This window comes from Megascapheus bottae, chromosome 2 (genome assembly GCF_031878675.1).
Source record: "Megascapheus bottae isolate mThoBot1 chromosome 2, mThoBot2.hap1, whole genome shotgun sequence".
Classification (NCBI taxonomy): domain Eukaryota; kingdom Metazoa; phylum Chordata; class Mammalia; order Rodentia; family Geomyidae; genus Megascapheus; species Megascapheus bottae.
Genome location: NC_143510.1, coordinates 80,245,765 through 80,266,609, shown reverse-complemented (window position 1 = coordinate 80,266,609; position 20,845 = coordinate 80,245,765). Strand labels below are relative to the sequence as shown.

General features: G+C 42.0%; 1 non-coding gene across 1 annotated transcript; it reads right to left on the bottom strand.

The window, feature by feature from the left end:
* Nucleotides 1–2,575: 2,575 nt before the first annotated feature.
* On the bottom strand, nt 2,576–2,647 carry Trnaw-cca (transfer RNA tryptophan (anticodon CCA)). The gene has a single exon. It is a non-coding gene; the product is annotated as a tRNA-Trp (tRNA).
* Nucleotides 2,648–20,845: the final 18,198 nt, after the last annotated feature.

The following is a 20,845-nucleotide window of genomic DNA, read 5'->3' as shown; positions in this document are numbered from 1 at the left end:
GACTCCTCTGTACATCAATAACTCCTCTATAATAACAATAATTAAATCCATTTTTATCTGCTCATCAAGGTACATATGTTTTAGGTAATTTATTTTTGAAATAACCTGAGATTGCAGTTGCAGCTAGTCCAGGCAGGAAAGTCTGTGAGATTCTAAGTAATCAACAAAAAGCCAGAAATGGAGCCATAGAGAACTAGCCTTGAGCATAAAAACTCATGGACTGTGTCCAACACCCTGGGTTCAAGCTCCAGGTGACTGACTCTCTCTCTCTCTCTCTCTCTCTCTCTCTCTCTCTCTCTCTCTCTCTCTCTCGCACACACATACACATTCATTCACACAATAAGTAGGATCTTTGCTTATGGTTAGCCTGGGCTATGTAGGGAAAATTCTCAAAACAGTACTAACATAGAAAAGGACATTAGATTTTCTTCTTTCTTTTCTTTTCTCTTTTCAATTGAAATAGAGCAAAGCAACAGAACTATTTAGTGTAGGGGTGTGAAACTCAAAGATGAATCTCTCTAGCATCTCTTTCCATATTATGGGATGATGTAAATTAGATTAAAGTGGAGTGTTGGATTTGGGCTCACTTCAAAGTTCTGTATTGGCCTAAAAATGTGTCCCAAGTGGTGGAGTACTTACCTATCAAATGTGAGGCCCTAAACTCAACTTTAGTACTGAAAAAAAAAAAAAGTTCTCCCAAGTCAGCAAATCAGTGAGCTAGTCTGAGGAACTACAAAGGTCCCAGCCTTGAGAGAGAACTAGGAGCCTGTGAAATAAAAGTTTATGGCAATAATAATATGTTAAATAAGAACATATATATGTATGTATAAACACACACACACACACACACACACACACACACACACACACACACACTGCTCTGCAGCATAGACAATGTTTTGATACAGTTATCTTAGTTGATTATCTTAACCTGTGAGACAAGTGGTTATAAATGATCTTGTATCAAAACTAACTAACTAGTTTGTAGCTGTACACCACCCTAGAGGTTGTTAACAGTGCAGATCTGAGGTGGTGCCTGAAAATTTGAATTTCTAACTTGTGCTCAGGATGCAATCCAGGAAAAGTTCTAGGCCAATTTAGAAAAAAAAATGTTCTGTAGCCAGATCAGATCTTGTCACAGTCACAGCTCTGCATCATCATCCCCTCAACCAGTTAGAATGGCACAAAGTCCTGTGTGGTTTGGCTGTTTATATCCCTTTCTTCTTCATCCACACTGAATAACTAAGCCGTGTCGCTGACTTATTCTTCTGACCTCACATGGCTTTTCTGTGTACATCATCCTTGCTGAATTTCTGTGTCCAAATTTCCTCTCCTAAGTGTCATAACACTCTAATGGCCTCATTTTTACTTAAATAACCTCTTTAAACATCCTGTCTCCAAATTACAATCACATTCTTCATTATTTCACCTAACAGTTTGGGAGACAACTTAATCTGCAATAGAAGCTATGTTTCTTCATCTACAGCCTCTATCTGTAATAAATTTTTTTAAAAAGAAGTCTTAGCTTGGAACAAGCATGTCACCCCAGTATCCAAAATCGTTATTTTTGTGGTGTAGACAGAGCATATTGTGGCAACTTAGAATGAGTTCATGACCCAGGGCAGAGTTAATGGCCCTTCTTTTGTAACTCCACCTCAACTGATCATGCTATTTTCATAACATTTATTCCAATATGTGTTATCCAGGGGCTTAAAATATACTCATTTTCACTCATGTGCCCTCATCATTGTTTAGCACAGTTAACAAGAGCATCATAGTTGGAGGAACCATGCATATCCTTCAACGCTCTAATTTCACTCTGCGCAGACAGAAGGGGAAGAACAAATGAAACCAAGTGTAAATAGCGTCTAGCTATATTGCTGTATTCGGGTAAATTATTAGAAATTGGTGCATAATGTTTTCAAAATACCAGTTAAATTACTATTTTGTGAAACTCAAGAGCCTTAACAGACCATGTTCAATAAAAATCTAAAAATATCTCATCAAACCTTTTTTTTCTTTTCCTTTTTCAACCAATATTTGACACCTATTGCGCGTTTTTCAGTACTAGGAGTCCTGGAGCTTCCAAAGGTGAATGAATAAGAGATCAACAGAAGTTATGCTTGACTTGTCACTGGTTTTTAGTTGCCTGTTGCAAGGTAATTTTACAGTGATTAGAACGTGGTAAGGACAGACGTAAACTAGTACTGTGATGTATTGAAAATTGTACCCTGCACTTGCTTTGAAGAGGCACATTTTGGGAAAATCATCCTGTACAGTATAGGGACTATTTGCATGCAGGACTACAGTGGGCTAATGGGCCTACGAATGCACAAGAGTATTTATGTACGTTAATAACACACACACAAAATGACTTTGTAAGGCAAACAGCACACACAGCATCCCGTGGGCTCCTTGATACAGGACAAGCGTCACTTTGTGAAGCATCATCTTCACGACGGGTAAGAATCGCCACGACAACTTTTGAACGAAAAGGGTTCGTTTCTTTTTGAAAAACGGCGGGAACACGTCGCGGTTTCAATTCGGTGTTCGTTTTGAGAAAGAAAAGCAGGCGTGACCCCGACGTGATTCGAACACGCAGCCTTCTGATCTGGAGTCAGACGCGCTACCGTTGCGCCACGAGGTCCTGCTGAGCGGTGGCTCGCGCGGTCTCTTAGAACTCCGTTACCACGGCGCATCTTCCCCGGCCAGCCCCGCCTTTCCCTCCGCTCTCTCCACCCCAGGGCTGCCGGAGCCGGGGACCGACTCCTTCAGGGACCAACTTCTCCTTCTCCACTGGGACGGGCACGTCACGTCACCAGGGAAGGCTGGAGAACAGCGTTTCCCGACTACACGGGTCCCCAGGGTCAAAGGAAACGGGTCCTTCCTCTTCTTGACCAGCCCACTTCCGCTCTCGTCCGCCCCGCCCCCGCGAGGGTGGGGTGAGGAGACGCCGGCTCCCCTCCCCCACGGGGCCCGCGAGCGCGCGCCGAGTTCGCGACCTCGCCGGGTGAGCGGCCGTGCGCCACTGCGCACGCGCAGACTGGAGCCAGCAGGCGGGCTGGGAGCGAGCTTGCAGCCCCCCGGGCCTCCCGCGGCGCCGGCTGTTAGCCTTCCTGTCCCCGGCTGCCAACAGCGTGGAAGCGTTTTCTCGCAGGAGGCTTTTCGTATGCGCCTTAGGCTTCTAGGCCACGGTTTGGAAGTGCACTTACACGGCATAAAACGAAGCCGCGCGGAGCGCTGGGGTAGAGGAAAAACAGCAACCTCCCCGTCGGGGAATTGAACCCCGGTCTCCCGCGTGACAGGCGGGGATACTAACCACTATACTAACGAGGAACTGGGAGCCTGTCCTCTCCTAGGTATCAGTTAAAGGAAAGTAAGTCTTTCCCAATTCCAGTCTTCAAATGTGAATTTATTTTTGTTTTATTTTATTTTTGTTTAAACCTTTTTCTTTTTTTTTGGTGGCAAGAACCAACGGTTCAGAATGAAGGAAACAAAAGGGCCCTAACAGTTTTATCTGCGGTGAATTGTGTAACAATAATAAAAAAAAAAGTCTTTATGCTTTCCGAATGGCTTCTGTGTGTTTTTAAGATCATCGTGATCCAGGGTATCTGAAGTAGAGCTTTGCCATCGCGAATTTCTATTTTCCTCTGGAAGTTGAAGTTTAAGGGTATCAGATGGTGGCCGCATGTCTTGCGGAGTCAGGGTTGTTTCACAGCCTGAAGTCTCTTCAAACATTGCCTAGGGTTTCATGACATAAAAAGGCTGGTGTTTCTTTGCAAATACCATTGCCAAATGAAAATGTATCTCTGGATTTCTCCTATATCATTGTTTTTCTTGAAGTGGGTACGGCTTACTTTAAAATAATAGAAATATGCAACTAGTTAACAGTACATTGAAATAATTCAGAGCGAAGATGGGCCACACACAGGGTTCCAAGAGCATGCTATAGGATTATTTGTGTCATCCTGGAGCTGGTTACCCAACAGGAGAAGGAGTAACTGATTCACGAGCAAACTCTTAGCTTTGTCTCTCAGTACTTGTGGTTATAGAGCCACAGATAAACCCATGTGCTGATGTGATTGAAAAGGATTCACTGTAGAACTTAAACCCAGGAACGCACAGGATCCCTTCCTTGCAGCGTGCTGAGAACTCTTGTATTTAAAATATAAAAAATAGATCTGAGATTACATAATATTGTTCATCAGAATAAAGGGCTCATTGAATGCAGACATAAATGATATATTTTTTTCCCACTCCTGGGGCTTGAATTCTGGGCCTGAACACCGTCCTTGGACTTTCTCAAGGCTGGAGCTCTACCACTTGAGCCACGATGCAACTTTTGCCTTTTTCTTTGTATGTGGTACTAAGGAATGGAACCCCAGTCTTTGTGTGTGGTAGGCAAGCACTCCAGCACTAGGCCAAACCCCAGCCCATAAATGATGCTTTCTGAGCTGTGCTTTGACAGGTTCTCTACACCCTTAAATTGACCAAAACTCTTCCTAAACAAAACCTTCCAGTGTCCTGAAACCATTTTCCCTTCTCACCCTCCGATCATTTTGTGATGTATAAACTGGATGATATCCTTTTTTCAGAGACGATGTAAAGGACTTGCTCTGGGTCTCTTAGGGGGAAGGGAAACCAGATATCCTAAATCACCATTTGCCCCCTCTTCTGCATAGGACATGAGAGGCTTAACCTTTCCTCCTCCAGAAGAGAAGAGATTCTTTTCACGGAAGCTCTGGCAAGGCTGTGCCAGTGTTCAGACTTGGTTGGGTACTGATCTCTACTTCCCTGGGAGAAACTAAGAAGCAGTCTGAGTCAGCATAGATGAAGAAGCAGGGCAATGAGCACCTGCTATCCATCTTCCTAAAATGGAAAGGAAAGGGAGAGCAAGGAACCTGGACGGGATAAGGGGGCTCAGAGATTCCCTACTGTCAGCATTGGGACAAAGTAAAGGTTGCAAATGTGACTGGCAGTTCAGAGTCACTGTACGCGGAAGTAGAATGAGGGCAATAGATATTTCATTTGAAAGCTTTAAATCTTGTTCTGCTGAAGTAATTGTTTGGCTAGCGCATCACACCTTGCAAAAATCATTCACATGCATTTCCCATTTCGTCCTCTCATTAACAGGGCAAGTGATTTGATTTTGAAGGCTCCTAATGGCCTAGAGAGAATCTTGAAATTATGAGAATTATGAGGAAATTATGAGAGGATGGGAATCCTCCAAGCTTGGCAATTAATCCTAATTATTTTTTTGCCTGGGTTGGTTTTGAACTATGATTCTCAGATCTCAGCTTCTTGAGTAGCTAGGATTATAGATGTGAGCCACTAGAGTGTGTGTGTGTGTGTGTGTGTGTGTGTGTGTGTGTGTGTGTGTGTGTGTGTGTATGAGTGTATGAACGGGCGCCAGTATTGGGGCTTGAACTCAGAGCCTGGGCACTGCCCCTTGGTTGCCTATTTTATTCACAGCTCCACTTCTGTCATTTTGCTAGTTAACTTGCTAGATCAGAGTCTCCAGGACTTTTCTGCTCCAGCTGGTTTTAAACCTTGACCATCAGATTTCAGCTTGCTTAGTAGCTACGACTATATACAGCAGGCATGAGCCATTAGGGTCCTATCCTATGTATATATATATTAAAAATAATAGGCTATGGAGAGAAAAAAATATGTATCATGTTTGTCTCTAATGTTACAATGCAATTTGTGGAGTTAGTTCATGGTTATAGAGAGTAGATAGAGTATGCAACACTTTCAAGTGTAATACACAATATTGGCCATTTGATCTTTCTTATAATCTTATGGGTTTGGTACACTAATTCTCTCACTTTCACAAGGAGGCATAAGAAGGTTAAGGCCACAAAAGTAGAAAGAAATGGAAGTATGTGGAAAATAGTATGAAATTACAGAGAAGGAAGGACCAACTTTTCAGGTGAGCCTGTGACAGCTGCTGAAGAACATTTTGTTTAAATTATTGTTATTATAAAGGTGATGTACAGAGGAGTTTCAATTACACAAGCCAGATAAAGAGTACATTTCTTTTTGGACAATGTCGGCCTTTGATGAAGAACTTTGAAGGAAAAAAAGGGGAGGAAAGTTCTCTAGTATTCAGGGAAAAGGGAATCACTCATGCAACGGCTCTTGTGAATGGGAATGTGTAGACTTGGGAAATAAAACATAAAGGGGTCATTGCTTAGGGGACTAAGGTGGAGGAAATCTCATTTTTCCTTACAATGCCTGGCTGAGTACAGCTAAAACTAATACTGGCTGGGAACAGGTGGCTCATGCTTGTAATCCTAGCTACGCAGGAGGCTGAAATATGAGGATCACAGTTCAAAGGCAGTCTGGGCAGAGAAGTCAGCAAGACTCTTATCTTCAATAGACTACCAGAAGAAAACCAGAAGTGCAGTTGTAGTTCAAAGTAGTAGAGAAGTAGCCTTAAGCAAAAATGCTTAGGGACACCACCCAGGCCCTGATTTCAAGCCCCATGAACAACAAAAAAAGCCCTCCAAACAAAAATCCCAAGCACTGAGAAGCTGTCAGAAACCTGACAGATTTTTATTTTTTGATTCTTTTATTGGACATTGGGGAACTAAGGCATAGGCAAATTCATTCATTTAACTAAGTCTTTCCTGCAGAGAACGTGACCATTTTCCCCTATCCATGCTATAATGTGGGCTCAGTGATTGTCTGTGGAGACTCCAGCAATTGAATCTTAGCATTACTGTCAAGTCAATGTACTGAATCAGCCTCAGTCCTTGTGTCCTGCAACTGAAAAATGAAGACGAGATGTGAATGTAGTGAGCCATAAGAAGGTTTATTAGCAAAAATATTTGTCAGAGAGAAGAGCACATGGCATGATGCCACGGGAAGACTCCTCATCGTCAGTCATATTCACCATACAGACTGAACATGACAGGAAGAATTAGGGGAGGGGAACAAAGGTGCCCCATGATTAGCCTTCTTTTCAGTTCTGGTTCTCCTGGATTCCAGAGAAGTGGTTATCCTTAAGAGAATCTGCTTCCCATGAGATGACTTCTCTAGCTTCAGGGTACACAGTCTACTCATTATAGGTATTTATCCTTATCTGGGGCAATCTGTTGGGTAGGCGTCTGCTGTTTCTTAGAAGTAGTATTAGTGTGTTGTCATGAATATTTCTTAATCAGTCTTGCCTTTTCTGGCATCCATTTTGATGGCAAAATGACTATGGAGAGAACAACTTCAACCAATGGAAATCCAAAATGGCAGCAATGGTGCCAGGCAAATCAAATAACCTGTTACAAATACACTTTCGGTAGGCTGAAATCAAGGTTGGGGCAAACACAGCACTTCCTAGCTGTTGAGATTGGAGCATACTTATTGAGATCAACTGTGTGAAGTTCTTATCCCTAGGTCCTGGTTACAGAATTGAGGTCACGTGTGAAGAAGTCTTCATTATACCCTCCTAGAGATCTTGGGATGTCATTCTCCGTTGTAGATTCCCTTTGCATCTCCCTGCATTCATCCATCAGCATCTATGAGCATCACTTTGCTCTGGAAGACCTACCTGCTAGTCATTGTCTCAAGGTTGGTAACCTGTTTTCCTGGTGTCCCCCACCACCTGATGACCTATCTGTATTCGTAGCTGTGCTGGTCTGTGAGCACTGACAATCCCTACCTCCACCCCAACTCACTCCATCCCAGAGAACCAGAGGGCCCTAGGAACCCGTACTTCCCCCCTAGTGTTTTGGTGGTCAATCTCCATGGAAGAACAATTCTTTTTTGAATTGAAATGGAATATATATATATATATATATATATATATATATATATATATATATACTTGGTCTTGGGACTTGAACTCCAGGCCTGGGCATTTTCCCTGAGCTCTTCAGCTTAAGGCTTCCACCCTTCCCCTTGAGACACAGCATCATTTCCAGTTTTCCAGTGGTTAATTGGAGATGAGAGTCTCACGGACTTCATTGCTTGGGCTGGATTTGAACCATGATCCTCAGATCTCAGCCTCCTGAGTAGCTAAGATTACAGGTGTGAGCCACCAGTGCCCAGCAGGATGGAATAACTTCTGTGTCTTAATTTTATTTTTATTCCTGCTTCAAATGCCTGACTCATTAGGATATTCAGTTTGCTTCTGTGGTAGGGGAAGGAAACTGCCTGTAGCACTTTAAAAAATTTTTAAATTTAATTAATTAATTTTTTTTGCCAGTCCTGGGCTTGAGCTCAGGGCCTGAGCACTGCCCTTGGACTTTCTCAAGGCTAGAGCTCTACCACTTGAGCCTCAGCACCACTTCCGGCTTTTTTTCTGTGTATGTGATATAGAAGGTCTTCATGCACGGTAGGCAAGCACTTTACCACTAGGACAAACTCCCGGCCCCTGCCTGTAGCACTTTTGAAAAATATTGTTTTGTGTTCTGTCAATGAACTTAGGTGACTGGCAAGGTTTTGCAATTAGAATTTATTGACAAATGAAACTGATATCTAATAAGTGGGGGAAAATATCCCAGCATGAAAGAATGCATTTATAAATACTGAAAAAAGTCTAGGAAGAAAGGTGAAAATAAAAATAACGTCATCTGTGTTAGAATGTGTTGCTCTCTGTTCTTTTTTTACTTTCCTATACTTTCTAGATTTTCTACGAGCATATTTTATTTTTCAACTCAGAAAAGCAAACAATAAAAGGGTAATTTTAAGCACTACTAATACTAGGCAAAGCACACGTGCACCTGCTATGCTCTTTTCTGTGTTGAGTAATCTGTTCTGCTCGGGTTTTCTTGTTAGCCCAAGATTACCTTATTTTACAGTGTTAGTTGTTTATGTCTAGTTCCCAAAGCAGGGAGGAGTAGCGAGGAATTAAATTCAGCTCCCAGAACACAGCGTGTGCAGCACGGTTCCCGTGGTCCTTTGTCTCAAAGCTGTTGTGTTCCCAGTCTTTTGTTCTGTGCAGGGACTTGGAATTGAGAGTTTAAAGAAAAACAAAAGCTGGTCATCCTTGCGCCCTCTGGTGTCATAATGAGAAATAACAAAAACCAAAAAAGAAAGAAAGAAAAAAGACAAAACCAACAAAGATTACAGCCATTTTCCCACAATGCTTCCCGTGTAAGATGATGCCTGAAAGAAAAATGTCTGGAATTTTGGGAAGAGGAATGGAGCACCAACAGGCTAGGCAGGCAGGCTTTTGAAACTTAACTACATACAATAAATACTAACTAAAAGCATTTGCACTGTACGTTTTTTGTTTTTGTTTTTTTTTTGTTTTTTTAACTAGGCTCAGTCATAGTAGACGCCTACTATATTTAAGGCCCTGAGTTTGATGTCTACCATCTAGGAAAAAAAAATCTAGTAATTAAATAAATTCTCAGTTGATTACTAGATTCTAAAAGTATTAAAGTCAAATTTTGCTTAGAAGTATAGCATAAATGAATTGTTGAGATTATCTGCAAATAAATTAGGTGAAAGGGATCAAGCTAGATGTAGCTTGATTTGCTGACTTGAAGTTTTGCCAGTTATGAATTAATACTCCTCACGTTTCCTATTTTACATGTAATTACCCCCCCTTTTAAAAAATCATACCATCCCCCCAAAAAAACTCTCAGGGACCACCCCCCCCCAAAAAAACCTGCCCTGGTCCTGAGTTCAAGCCTCAGGATAGACCAAAATAGAACAAAAGTTCTATTTCCATTGAAAATTCTATTAGAGAAAATGATTTTGGCTTAAATATTTGATAGGATTTTAGCTCTTACAGTTGTATTTGAATAAACCATTCCTGGACACAGAATGAACTTCAGCTTTAGAAGGTATATAGGGCCCAACTCTCTCCCATTCCTATCAGTCACAGTCCTCTAAGGGATGTCAGGATTGGCCTGGAAGCTCCATTGGTCAAGGAAAGCGTTGAGTTCTTTTTCATCTGGGTCTTTCCCTCCTTTGCACCCTTTATCCTCATCATTTTCACAGTTGTCACTTCCTGGTCTCAAGGCAGATGTTGCTGACATAATGACCGTGAGGAGGAAGAGGAAAGCAAACTTTCCCTTTGGATTTATTCCTTTAACAGCACTGAAGCCTTCCAGAATAATTCTGGCAGGTGTTTTCCTGTCTCATCAGCTAATATTAGGGTCACAAGAAGGCTGAGAAATGGATAATCCAAAGTGGTAATCTAGCATTCTAGGCTGTTTTAAGAACTGAAATCATTTCATATCATACTATGTCAGAAGACATGCTCCCTTCACAATTGCAAATTGGAGTTGCACATGTTTAAGCGTTTCTGACCACATCCTTCCTCTCTTTCAAATCCTTCAAAGGCATTTAAAAAAAATTGACTTACCTCCAATTTTCCTCATGACTCAAAAAGGTAGAACATCTTTTTGTGTTTATCTGGCATATATATTTTCTCCAGAGCTAGTTAGGGTCTTGATTTTCTTCTATAGTTTCCTGGTGGAGTAGTTTAAGAATTGGATAAGAAATTATATGGTTATTTCCTGCTTTAAGCATACATAAAAAATACTACCTTTTGCTCTGCTGTCTTATCCAGTAGGCACCAGACTGTCATGGAAGCATGGATTTGGCTTCTTTCACTCGTGTATTCACAGAGCCCAACTCCTAGCATACGACATGTACTTAATTGTTATAAATAAATCAACACATACATGTATTGACTGGACTTGGCACATTGCCACTTGAGCAACTGAAGGAATATGGAGAAATGATTTTGGGGGTATACAAGTCTTGGTGCCTGCCAAAACATGCATTTTAGAGCCTGAGAGATACTGTCAAGTTGTTCTCTCTAGGGGGTGAGCCAGTTTCTCTTCCTACCAGCAATATGTGCGAGCATCTGTTTCTCTAACCTTCATCCACATGGTGTTATCAAAAGTTTTGTCTGTGCCAATCTGGTAGTTTAATTTGTGTTTCCTTTACTGTGGAGAAGATGGAACATATTTTCATGTTTAAAAAGCCGTTAGAAGTTTTTTCTTCAGAACTGTCTTCTTATGTGTTTTGCCCATTTTTTTTTTTGGAAAGCATTATTGGTCTTTTTCTTACCAATTTGTAGGAATGCAAGTAGTTGTCTTCAGTTTTATAATGACTTTTGAATTTGTTTATGGTGATGAATTTATGGTGCAGAATTACACACACATAGACACACACACGTATTTAGCTTGTTTTCCTTTTCTATGTTATACAATATGCTTTCTCTAATCCCAGATTTCAAAATAATTCTTCCATATTTTCCTCTTTTACTTTAAATTTTTGTTTCCTCATCTAAATCTTGATTCCTCTGAGTGCTGTCCCTGAGCTCTTTTGTTCAAGGCTACCATTGTATGGCCGTAGGGCTGCTTCTGGTTTTCTGATGGCTAAGTGGAGATCTGGACTTTAGTCCTCAGATCTCAGCCTCCTGAGGCTAGGACTACAGGCATGAGCCACCAATTCCTGGTCCAGTGGAGACTCTTAACTAGCAAATGGTCTTTTATGCTTGCTTTGGGGAGATGTATCCGGAGCTATCTTCTAATTTTTCTTTTGAATTCTGAGAGCATAGTTTAAACCTTCACATGCCCATTCAGACATTCAGATGGTACTTTAGAAATCATATTTGTTTCTGGTTTTATGGAAACTGTCTCTTTTTATGCTGAGAATATTAGAGAATTTTTTTTTCAAGTTTTCCTCTCCCTTCAGTTTCTGTCTGATTGTTTCACTATTCTTCCTTCTTTTTATTTGGATTCCAGTGCCCCTGAGAGGGTCTTCTCTCAGTTGACTGGAAATCCTTGCTTGTCTGCTCCTGATTTAGACAGGAAACCCAGAACATAGTTTGCGCTTCTGAGTGTGGGTAAAGGAAAGCTTGTTTACTATGGGAGCCTTGCTATAAGTACCTCTGCCCTTTCCCTTATATCTATATCTTTAGTTCTTCCCTCTTGAGCTAGTTAGACCCCTTGGAAGTTGCTTATAATTCTTGCTTGCAGTGCCAGGTCTAGTAGCCAATGTTTTACACCAAATGAGGAAAGAAGGCTTGAGGATCTCTGCCTTCCATGAATACACAATTACCGTGCTGAAATCCAAAGTATTAAGTATCTGTGACCTCAAGTATTCTCCACTGAAGTCCAATCCAGAGCTACAGTCAAGATCAGGAAAGTCTAGTTTACCTGATCTTTAGCCATTCAGTATGCCTGTGGTCTGTGTTGAGAGAGGAACACTGATCTAGATGAATGGAACTGAGGAAGGTAATATTGGGAATTAACTGCTTCATATATATATATACACACATATATATGTATATATGTATATATACATATATATGTGTGTGTGTACATATATATATATATATATATATATATATATATATAGTCTATTTCTACCTTAGGTTTTTGTTGTTTTTTTTTTTCCCTAGTCCTAGGGCTTGAACTCTGGGCCTGGGCACTGTCCCTGTGCTTTTGTATTCAAGGGTAGTGCTTGTGCCACAGCTTTTTGGGGTTAATTGGAGGTAAGATCCTCCCATACTTTTCTGCCCTGCTGGCTTTGAACCACGATCTTCAGCTCTCAGCCTCCTGAGTAGTTAGGGTGACAGGTGTGAGCTACTCACACCCACTGCCATCTCAAGTCCTAGAGGTTCATAGAACTCCCAGTTTTGAACTTTGAGGATTTCCAGGTATTAACCTGATTGGCTCCAGCTTTCCTCATTGCCAGTTTAGAACTGAGCTTTCTTGGATCTGCCACCAGTTATTCCTATGTTTCCCAGATAGAAACAGAAGAGAGATTGTTACTGAGTAGACATCCAGCACTGCTTACCATGTTCCTTGTATAAGCTGACTTCTTATGTCATTACAGATTGTTGACTAGTTGACAACAAGTAGACCAAAATCAGAGCGTGTACCCAATGTCTCATGATCGTGTAATGTCATTTAAGGGGAAACAGTCAATTGGTCAGAAGAATAGAGGTACAGAAAGAGGATGGTATTTTGTTTTTTGCCAGTCCTGGGCTTGAGCTCAGGGCCTGAACACTGTCCTTGGACTTTCTCAAGGCTAGAGCTCTACCACTTGAGCCTGAGCACCACTTCTGGCTTTTTTCTATGTATGTGGTACTGAAGAATTGAACCCTGGTCTTCGTGCATGCTAGGCAAGCACTCTACCACTAGGCAAAACTCCCAGCCCCGAGGATGGTATTTTGTAAGAGCAAAGTATCCGATTTGTCTAAACTTCTGAATTTGCATAAGTTTCCATTTGTCTTTAGGAATAAAGACAATAAATAAGAATTTAATTAACTTTACATTAAAGCCAGATGTAATACATTAATATTAATATTACAAAGAGCAAGGAAATAAAGTATTTCCAAAGGAAAGATTATATATTTGAAGGTTGATAGGATTTCTACTCACAAAAGAACTGGTTCTTAGCTGGTAAAAAAAAAAAAGTTAGTAAACCTCTCTGTTGAGGATAGCTCATCCTAATGCTTTTGATAAATTATTAGGAGACTTAGAAAAAGCTGCGTTCATTTAAAATAAATCATTAATAATAACATCAACTGCAGCTAGGGCGCAAGAACAAACAGGTATTTGTAGTTTTGTTTGAAATGTTAGCTTCTCAGATCTGCAGGGAGTGTGGCATTCAAGTTTCTAGTCCTACATGACAAAATTTTAGCTGGGTTAAGCAGAAACAGAATTTTTTAAGGTTTGACTGATAGCTCAGAGAAACTCTTGGAAAGACAGAATGAAGCGTGGTGACTTGGCAACTGGAAATGTTGAACAAGACTTTACGGTGAAGATGCCACCACAGCATCAGCTGATGATAACGCCCTTGAAGTCCTCCTCTACCTTCTTCCACTGTTAGGCTCCCAGTTAGACAGTACCGTCTGTAATCACCGACCCAGAAAACAACACGGACACAAGTCACGTAGAAAAGAGCAAGATTTAATGTCCGTGGACTGGTTGATCTCTCATGGGAAAGAAAAGAACAAAGTGTTCTCAAGCAGGGGAGCAGTTACAGAGTATAAGGGGTTGGGGACCAGAGAAGGGGCTGGGAACGGGAAATCTTTGTGATTGCAACTGGACAATGGAGATACCAGCTGGGCAGGAACAAACATTCTATAGCTGGCTTATGGCCAGGAAAACATCCTATACCTGGCACTTAGCCCAGACAGTACATTCTATAGCTAGCCCATCACCAGGGGAAACATTCTATATTGGGGCACATAGTCAAGTCCTGGCACCTTGCATCTGGGCACTAGAAATAGCTTGTGACCGGGAATGGGCACCAGGACTAAGGCATGTTGCTGAGGTAGTTGGGGCTGGAGGTAGGTACAGTTTGATGGGAATGGGCCACTGTGGCCTGGCCTAGCCTGCAGATGTCCCAAAATGAAGGCTGTCAACTTGAAATGTGGCAATAGGCCTGCACTGCCTACTTCCTGTGTCTTCTAAGCATTTAGCCTAGAGCTTAGTGCAGGATGGTACATAGGCATCAGGAAGAGAGTGATGCACAATCTGGATGATGCGAAAATCATGGAATGTCTCCTGCATTTTATTATTAATATATAGTTTCTACCTCTTACACTATAAAGATATACATGTTCTGTTTATATGTTCTTGTATACTATATTATATGCTACAGATGTACTACTTTGTTCAGGGATTAATTTTGGTTTTGTTTTGTTTTTTTTTTTTGCCAGTCCTGGGCTTAAGCTCAGCGCCTGAGGACTGTCCTTGGGTTTTTCTCAAGGCTAGAGCTCTACCACTTGAGCGTCAGCACCACTTCTGGCCTTTTCGAAGTATGTGGTACCAAGGAATCGAACTCAGGTCTTCGTGCATGCAAGGCAAGCCCTCTACCACTAGGTCAAACTCCTGGCCCGTCAGGGATTAATTTTGCACCATTATAATCTAGATGTAGAAACATCAAGATTTTGGGGCCAGGAGTGTAGCCTAGTGGTAGAGTGCTCACCTGGCATGCATGAAGCCCTGGGTTCGATTCCTCAGTACTACATACACAGACAAAGCCAGAAGTGGTGCTATGGTTCAAGTGGCAAGCGCTAGCCTTGAGCAAAAAATGTTCAGGCACAGTGCCCAGGCCCTGAGTTCAAGCCCCAGGCATGGCAAAAAATAATCAAGATTTTTAAAGTAACAATCTGGGCACTGGTAGCTCATATCCATAATCCTAAGTACTCAGGAGGCTGAGATCTGAGGATGGTGGTTTCAAGATAGCCTGGGAAGGAAAGTCTGTGAGATTTTTTTTGGGGGTGTGGGGGGTTGTGGAGCTTTTCCCCTCAAGGCTAGTATTCCACCACTTGGAGCCACTCTTGAGATTCTTGTCTCCAGTGACTCACAGAAAAAGCAGGCTGTGGCTCAATTGGTAGAGTGCTAGCTTTGAGCAAAAGGAGCCCAGGGATAGCACCCAAACCTAGAGTTCAAGCCCCAGGAGCAGCAAACAAACAAACAACAGTAACAACAGAACCCCTAAGACAAATAATATCAAGGTACAATTCATTTATTTGTATATGTAATTATACTGGGAATTAAACCCAGGCTTTCATGTACATCAGGCAAGCGATCAGCCACTGAACTACTTGTAATTACTATAGTATAATAGTACTTAATGAAGCACTGATATATATATATATATAGTAATAAGGTATTTCAAAATATATTTAAGAGTAGGCTTATATGTCAGATAAATCCCTTTACTTAATTTGGCCAGCAGCTAATGAATTCATCAGAAGAGGAAATGTTAGTTTTGTTAGAGGATAGTCAAGGCTAGTGAGTTTTCACTCACCTAGTGGGTCATTCCTAGGTCAGAATTCTAGGTGGCTGGTATGGAGCCATTGGTTTGCTCTGTACTAGAAATCTGGATGGGAGTCAGGGCTACAGAACTGGTTCTGCATTCACAGTCCCTGAGGGAAGGGCAGGGCCCTGTTTTTCTTGGCAGCCTCTCGGAGATTCGCCTCAGTCTTAGCTTGCTCTGCTGCCAGAAGGGTGGCCCTGTCTCGTGTGATCTACAAAGCACAGCTTGGCCTTTCTGAACAATCACGTCCAGGGAGAAAAGAAAGTTCTCTAGCAGGTTCCATTCTTCTTGAAATAAATCAGACTTTTGAGAGAGTCCTGAGAAAGGGTGAGAGAGACAAGGGGATGGGGGCTGGAGGGAAGAAGAAAAGAGGAAGAGAGATTGAGAGAAAAAGAAAGAGGGAGAGGAGACAGAAAATACTATCTGTGATCTACTCTTTCCTGAGTGGCTGGGATTGTAATTGTGGGTCACCTTCTCCAGCCTTTTATTGTTTTAATAATAATATATTCTGGATACATTTATTGAATTTATATGTTTATAATCTCAATAGTGAAAATTGAAATGGTTTAAGATAGAAATACCTGAATTGTTTAAAATATTCTTGTACCTTTTCCCCCTCAGTACCACATGATCTCATTCATGCTAGGCAGGTATTCTACTACTGAGTGACAGTACCAGACTCCAGGATTCAGACTTGAGAAGAAACTAAATAACTTGTTAGGCATGGCATAGAGATCTGAGGATCAAGGTTCAAAAGACCCGAGACTCTTATCTCCAGTTAACCTCTAGAAAACGGGGAGTGGGGCTTAGCTCAAGGGTAGGGTGGTAGCCTTGAGCTGAAGAGCTCAGGGACAACACCCAGGCCAAGTTCAAGCCCTATGACCACCCCCCACCCACCACACACAAAAAAGTTCATCAATCAAACGTATCCTTCCTTCCTTCCTTCCTTCCTTCCTTCCTTCCTTCCTTCCTTCCTTCCTTCCTTCCTTCCTTCCTTCCTTCCAAAAGATGGATACCTGAACAAGATGAATGAGGACTATGGTGCTAGACCATCAAAAGACAAAACACAAAGCACAACACACAAATACTGTTTCACAGGAAAAGAATTCTATAGCAATTATTTGCATATCACTGATATGAAGACAGAGGGAACACATGGATTGGTAACTGTGTCTGTTGGGCTCTTCTTTATCTCCTAACTGAAGTTCAAGCTGTCCCAGACAAGTTGCTAAAGTAGTTTGGCACTCAGTTTTGTTGTCAGGTCTGTCAGCCTTTAGGAGAAGTCCAACCGGGAGAAAGAAAATGTGTCAAGGTTTTGGGCATTTGGGTTACTTACTAACTTTTCTCAACAACTTGGTTTTCTCACTGGTAAAACAGAGATGAGAAAGTGACTGTAGGAAGATTAAGTGAGAGAATCCTGGGAAAATCACTTTGAAAGACACTAGTCCGTGCTACCGGAATAATCTCTTTTCTGGGCGGTCCATGGATCCAATCTCTTGTAGTTTGGCAGGGTCACATGATGAATTCTTCCTAGCTGAGTGGAAGTAATGAATTTTATTTTCAGGGTCAACCTGTAAAAACTTGCCCTGACAGCTAGGAGCTGGCAGCTCATTCCTGCAATCATTACTGCATAGGAAGCTGAGATATGAGGATCATGGTTTGAAGCCAGCCAGGCAGGTAGCTAGCATTTAGTTTAACCAAGCTTAGTGCCTAGGTAACTTGCCTATGAGTAAATAAGCAATAAAGATCAGAGGGAAAAAACTGTCGAAGAGCCTTACTCTTTGGGTTGTACATTATACTACATGCTTAACCTTCTGTGTAACTGAAGACATATTTTAAAACATACTTTATTAGCATGCATCAGTTGTATACATGGGTTTTAGTGTCATTCCACCATCCATCCATCCACCCATCCATCCATCTACGCATAACATAGATCTTGATCAAACTCATCCCCTTCATTTCTTCCTTATCCTCTCATCCTCTTCCCACCACTTTGCTATTCATGTGGCTTGAACTCAGGACCCGGGTGCTTTCTCTGAGCTCTTTTGCTCAAGGATAGCACTCTACCACTTTGAGCCACTGTGCCACTTCCAGATTTCTGGTGGCAATTAGAGATAAGAGTCTTACAGACTTTCTTGTCCAGGCTGGCTTTGAAGCTTGGTTCTCAGATTTCAGCCTCCTGAGTAGCTTGGATTACAGGCATGAGCTATCATTATCTGGCTGACTTAAAATAGTTTCAACAAGTTTTATCATATTATTTATTTTTTTTCTGCCAGTCCTGGGGCTTGAACTCAGGGCCTGAGCACTGTCCTTGGGCTTTCTCAAGGCTAAAGCTCTACTACTTGAGCCACAGCACCACTTCCGGCTTTTTCTATGTATGTGGTGTGGAGGAATCAAGCCTGATCTTTGTGAATGCTAGGCAAGCATTCTACTAATAGGCCAAACTCTGGGCCCTATCATCTTATTTTTATACATGCTTAAATAGAGTATTTTCACCAAATTTACTTTTATTCACCCTCTCCATTTTTCTTTCCCTTTCCTTTTTCTCTCTATCTTCCTTTTCCCTCCCTTCCTCTTTTCTCTTCTCCTCTCTTCCCCTGGCTCCTTTCTTGTTTAGGATCTTATTCTGTTGGCCTAGCTGGTCTTCAATTTATGGATTCACATCTCAAATAGTGTGTCATCAATGTCTGATCAGGCCACAGCATTTCTGATGGTGAAGCTCGGCCTTTCTATCAGTTCGTGAATGTGTGTTACTGTCAGGTAAATGTTAGATTTATGGACCAGGGTTATACCCATTAATTCACAGGTCAGCTTTATCAAAGACTGTGTTATAAAGGAAATGGCGCATGCCTGAAGGAGTGTCAGTGCAAGGCAGGGGAGAGGGGTCACTGGAAGGGCACCTGCATCTTGCCCTTCACCCAGTCTCTGGGTTCTCAGGAAAACATAATGACTGTCTTTGTTTTCCTATGACGCTGATCATCTTCTCCCCCATCCTCAAGTTTTGTCTTTATCTCATAAACTGGAAAATCCTATGAAACTCTTAAATTCCTTATTGCTCAGAGAAGTCTCTGTCAAGTTTCCAATATTTAAACTTGAGACTAAATTTAGCTAGTATACTTTCGTTTGAGAATAAACCACCCTGTAAATAAAGTAGATCCAAGGTGACTGTTATTTTAATTTTCATATTTTAGTTTAATATGTGTGTGTATAAACTATGCAAAGGATTTTCACTGGTATGTGTTTCATTGTGATGCATCTATCATGGATATAATGTAGTTTGATCTAACCCATCCTATCACTTGTTCTTTTCTTTCACCCTTTCATTCCCAGCTCCTATATGCTTCTTTAGTAAAGGAAATATAGACTTTCTCTCCTAATTATTAAAAGTAAGTGCTGGGCTTCACTTTGTTAACTCATGTGCTTACCTATTGTGGAATGACCTGTGTTGTTAGATCACCAAAGCAGGTGGGATAGCTCAGGTATTTAGAACCTGGAGCTAAAGTAGTATCGATTCTACCTATGGCTAATCCTAAAGGAGAAACAGTTCCTTCAAAGCAACAGTGCTTTTAGAAAAGAGAGAGAGCAAGGATGAACTTTAAATAGATAACCCAATAACTGCCCACGACCCCCCTTTTTTTCTGTCCATGGCTAATCATGATTTCTCAGCTCTTCTTCCAGTTGGCAGTTCCAGAACTCAGTTTGCAATCCCCATGCTCTGTCCCAGTTCCCACCCATTCTTCCATGATTCTGTCCATTCGTAGAATCTGACTCTAGGGGATGTTGGAACTTTTCATGAAGCCCATTCTTCTCTGTTGAAAGCAGCTATGGCAAAAGGACTGGTGGGACAATAGGAGGGCCAAAGTCATTAGGAAACATGACTGAAGAAAACGTAAGTCTGATGATCTTGAGCATGGAGTCCAGGGCAAAATTGTGTAGATGATGGGACCCCATGTTTCTGTTATGTGTTCAGAGGTGTGATACAAATGATGCATAGTCCCCGTGGCTAGCAGAACAGGCAAAATGGAGGCCAGGACAGATGAGGGGGGGAGGGGGGAAAGAGGGGAGAGGGGGGAGAGAGAGGGAGAGAGAATGTATATATATATATATTTCAAGATTTTTCTATTTCAGTTGGAAGAGAAGAATCTCCTGTTCAGTACAGAGAGTTGTAGTCATGCATCAGGTATTTAATGAATGCTAGTTCAGAGCTGTGCTGGCCTTGGAGACACAGTGATGAACACACTGTCCCTGCTCACACAGACAGGACAATAGATGGGCACATGTATTATTAACTCCTTCTAGCTTTCTCTTCCTTTCCCCCTCCCCTCCCTCCTTCCCTCCCTTCTTCTTTCCCTCCCCTCCCTCCTTCCCTCCCTTCTTCTTTCCCTCCCTCCCTCCTTTCTTTCTTCCTTCTTTCCCTCTCCCTCTTCCCCTCTCTCCATCTCCCCCTCCTTCCCTCCTTCCCCTCTCCTCCTCCTCCCCCTCCTTCCCCCCTCCCCTCCCTTTCCTCCCTCTCCCCCCTCTCTCCTTCTCCCTCTCTCCCCCTCTCCCCCTCTCCCCCTCTCCCCCTCTCTCCCTCTCTCTCTCTCCCTCATTCTTTCCTTTTTCGTATTGGTACTGAGACTAGAACTCACTGCCTGGGTGCTGTCCCTGTTTTCTTGTTCAAGGCTAGTGTTTTATCCCTTGGACCATGCTTGTACTTCTGATCTTCTGGTGGTAATTGGAGATAAGAGTCTCGTGGACTTTCCTGCCTAGGCTGACTTTGAACCACTGTCCTTAATCTCAAGCCTCTTGAGTAACTAGGATTACAAGTGAGGGGCACAGATACCTGGCTACAATACAGCTCCCATCTTTTTCTTTCTCAAAGCTTATCTGGATGTTGCCTTTCTCCAGTTCAAATGCAGGTTTCGGCAAAGCAATACATTTGCATTTGCAGTTGGTCAGTCTTGGCCGTCTACTGACTGGGGAAATGCATGTCGTGAAAATGTAGCGGTAGTTTAAAAGGAAGGGTCACGTTTTCCTCCTGAGGTGTGTATCCAGATCTGCAAGAGCAGTTTTACCCAGCAATCGTGTTGCGTGATGAGTCACACAGTGAGACATT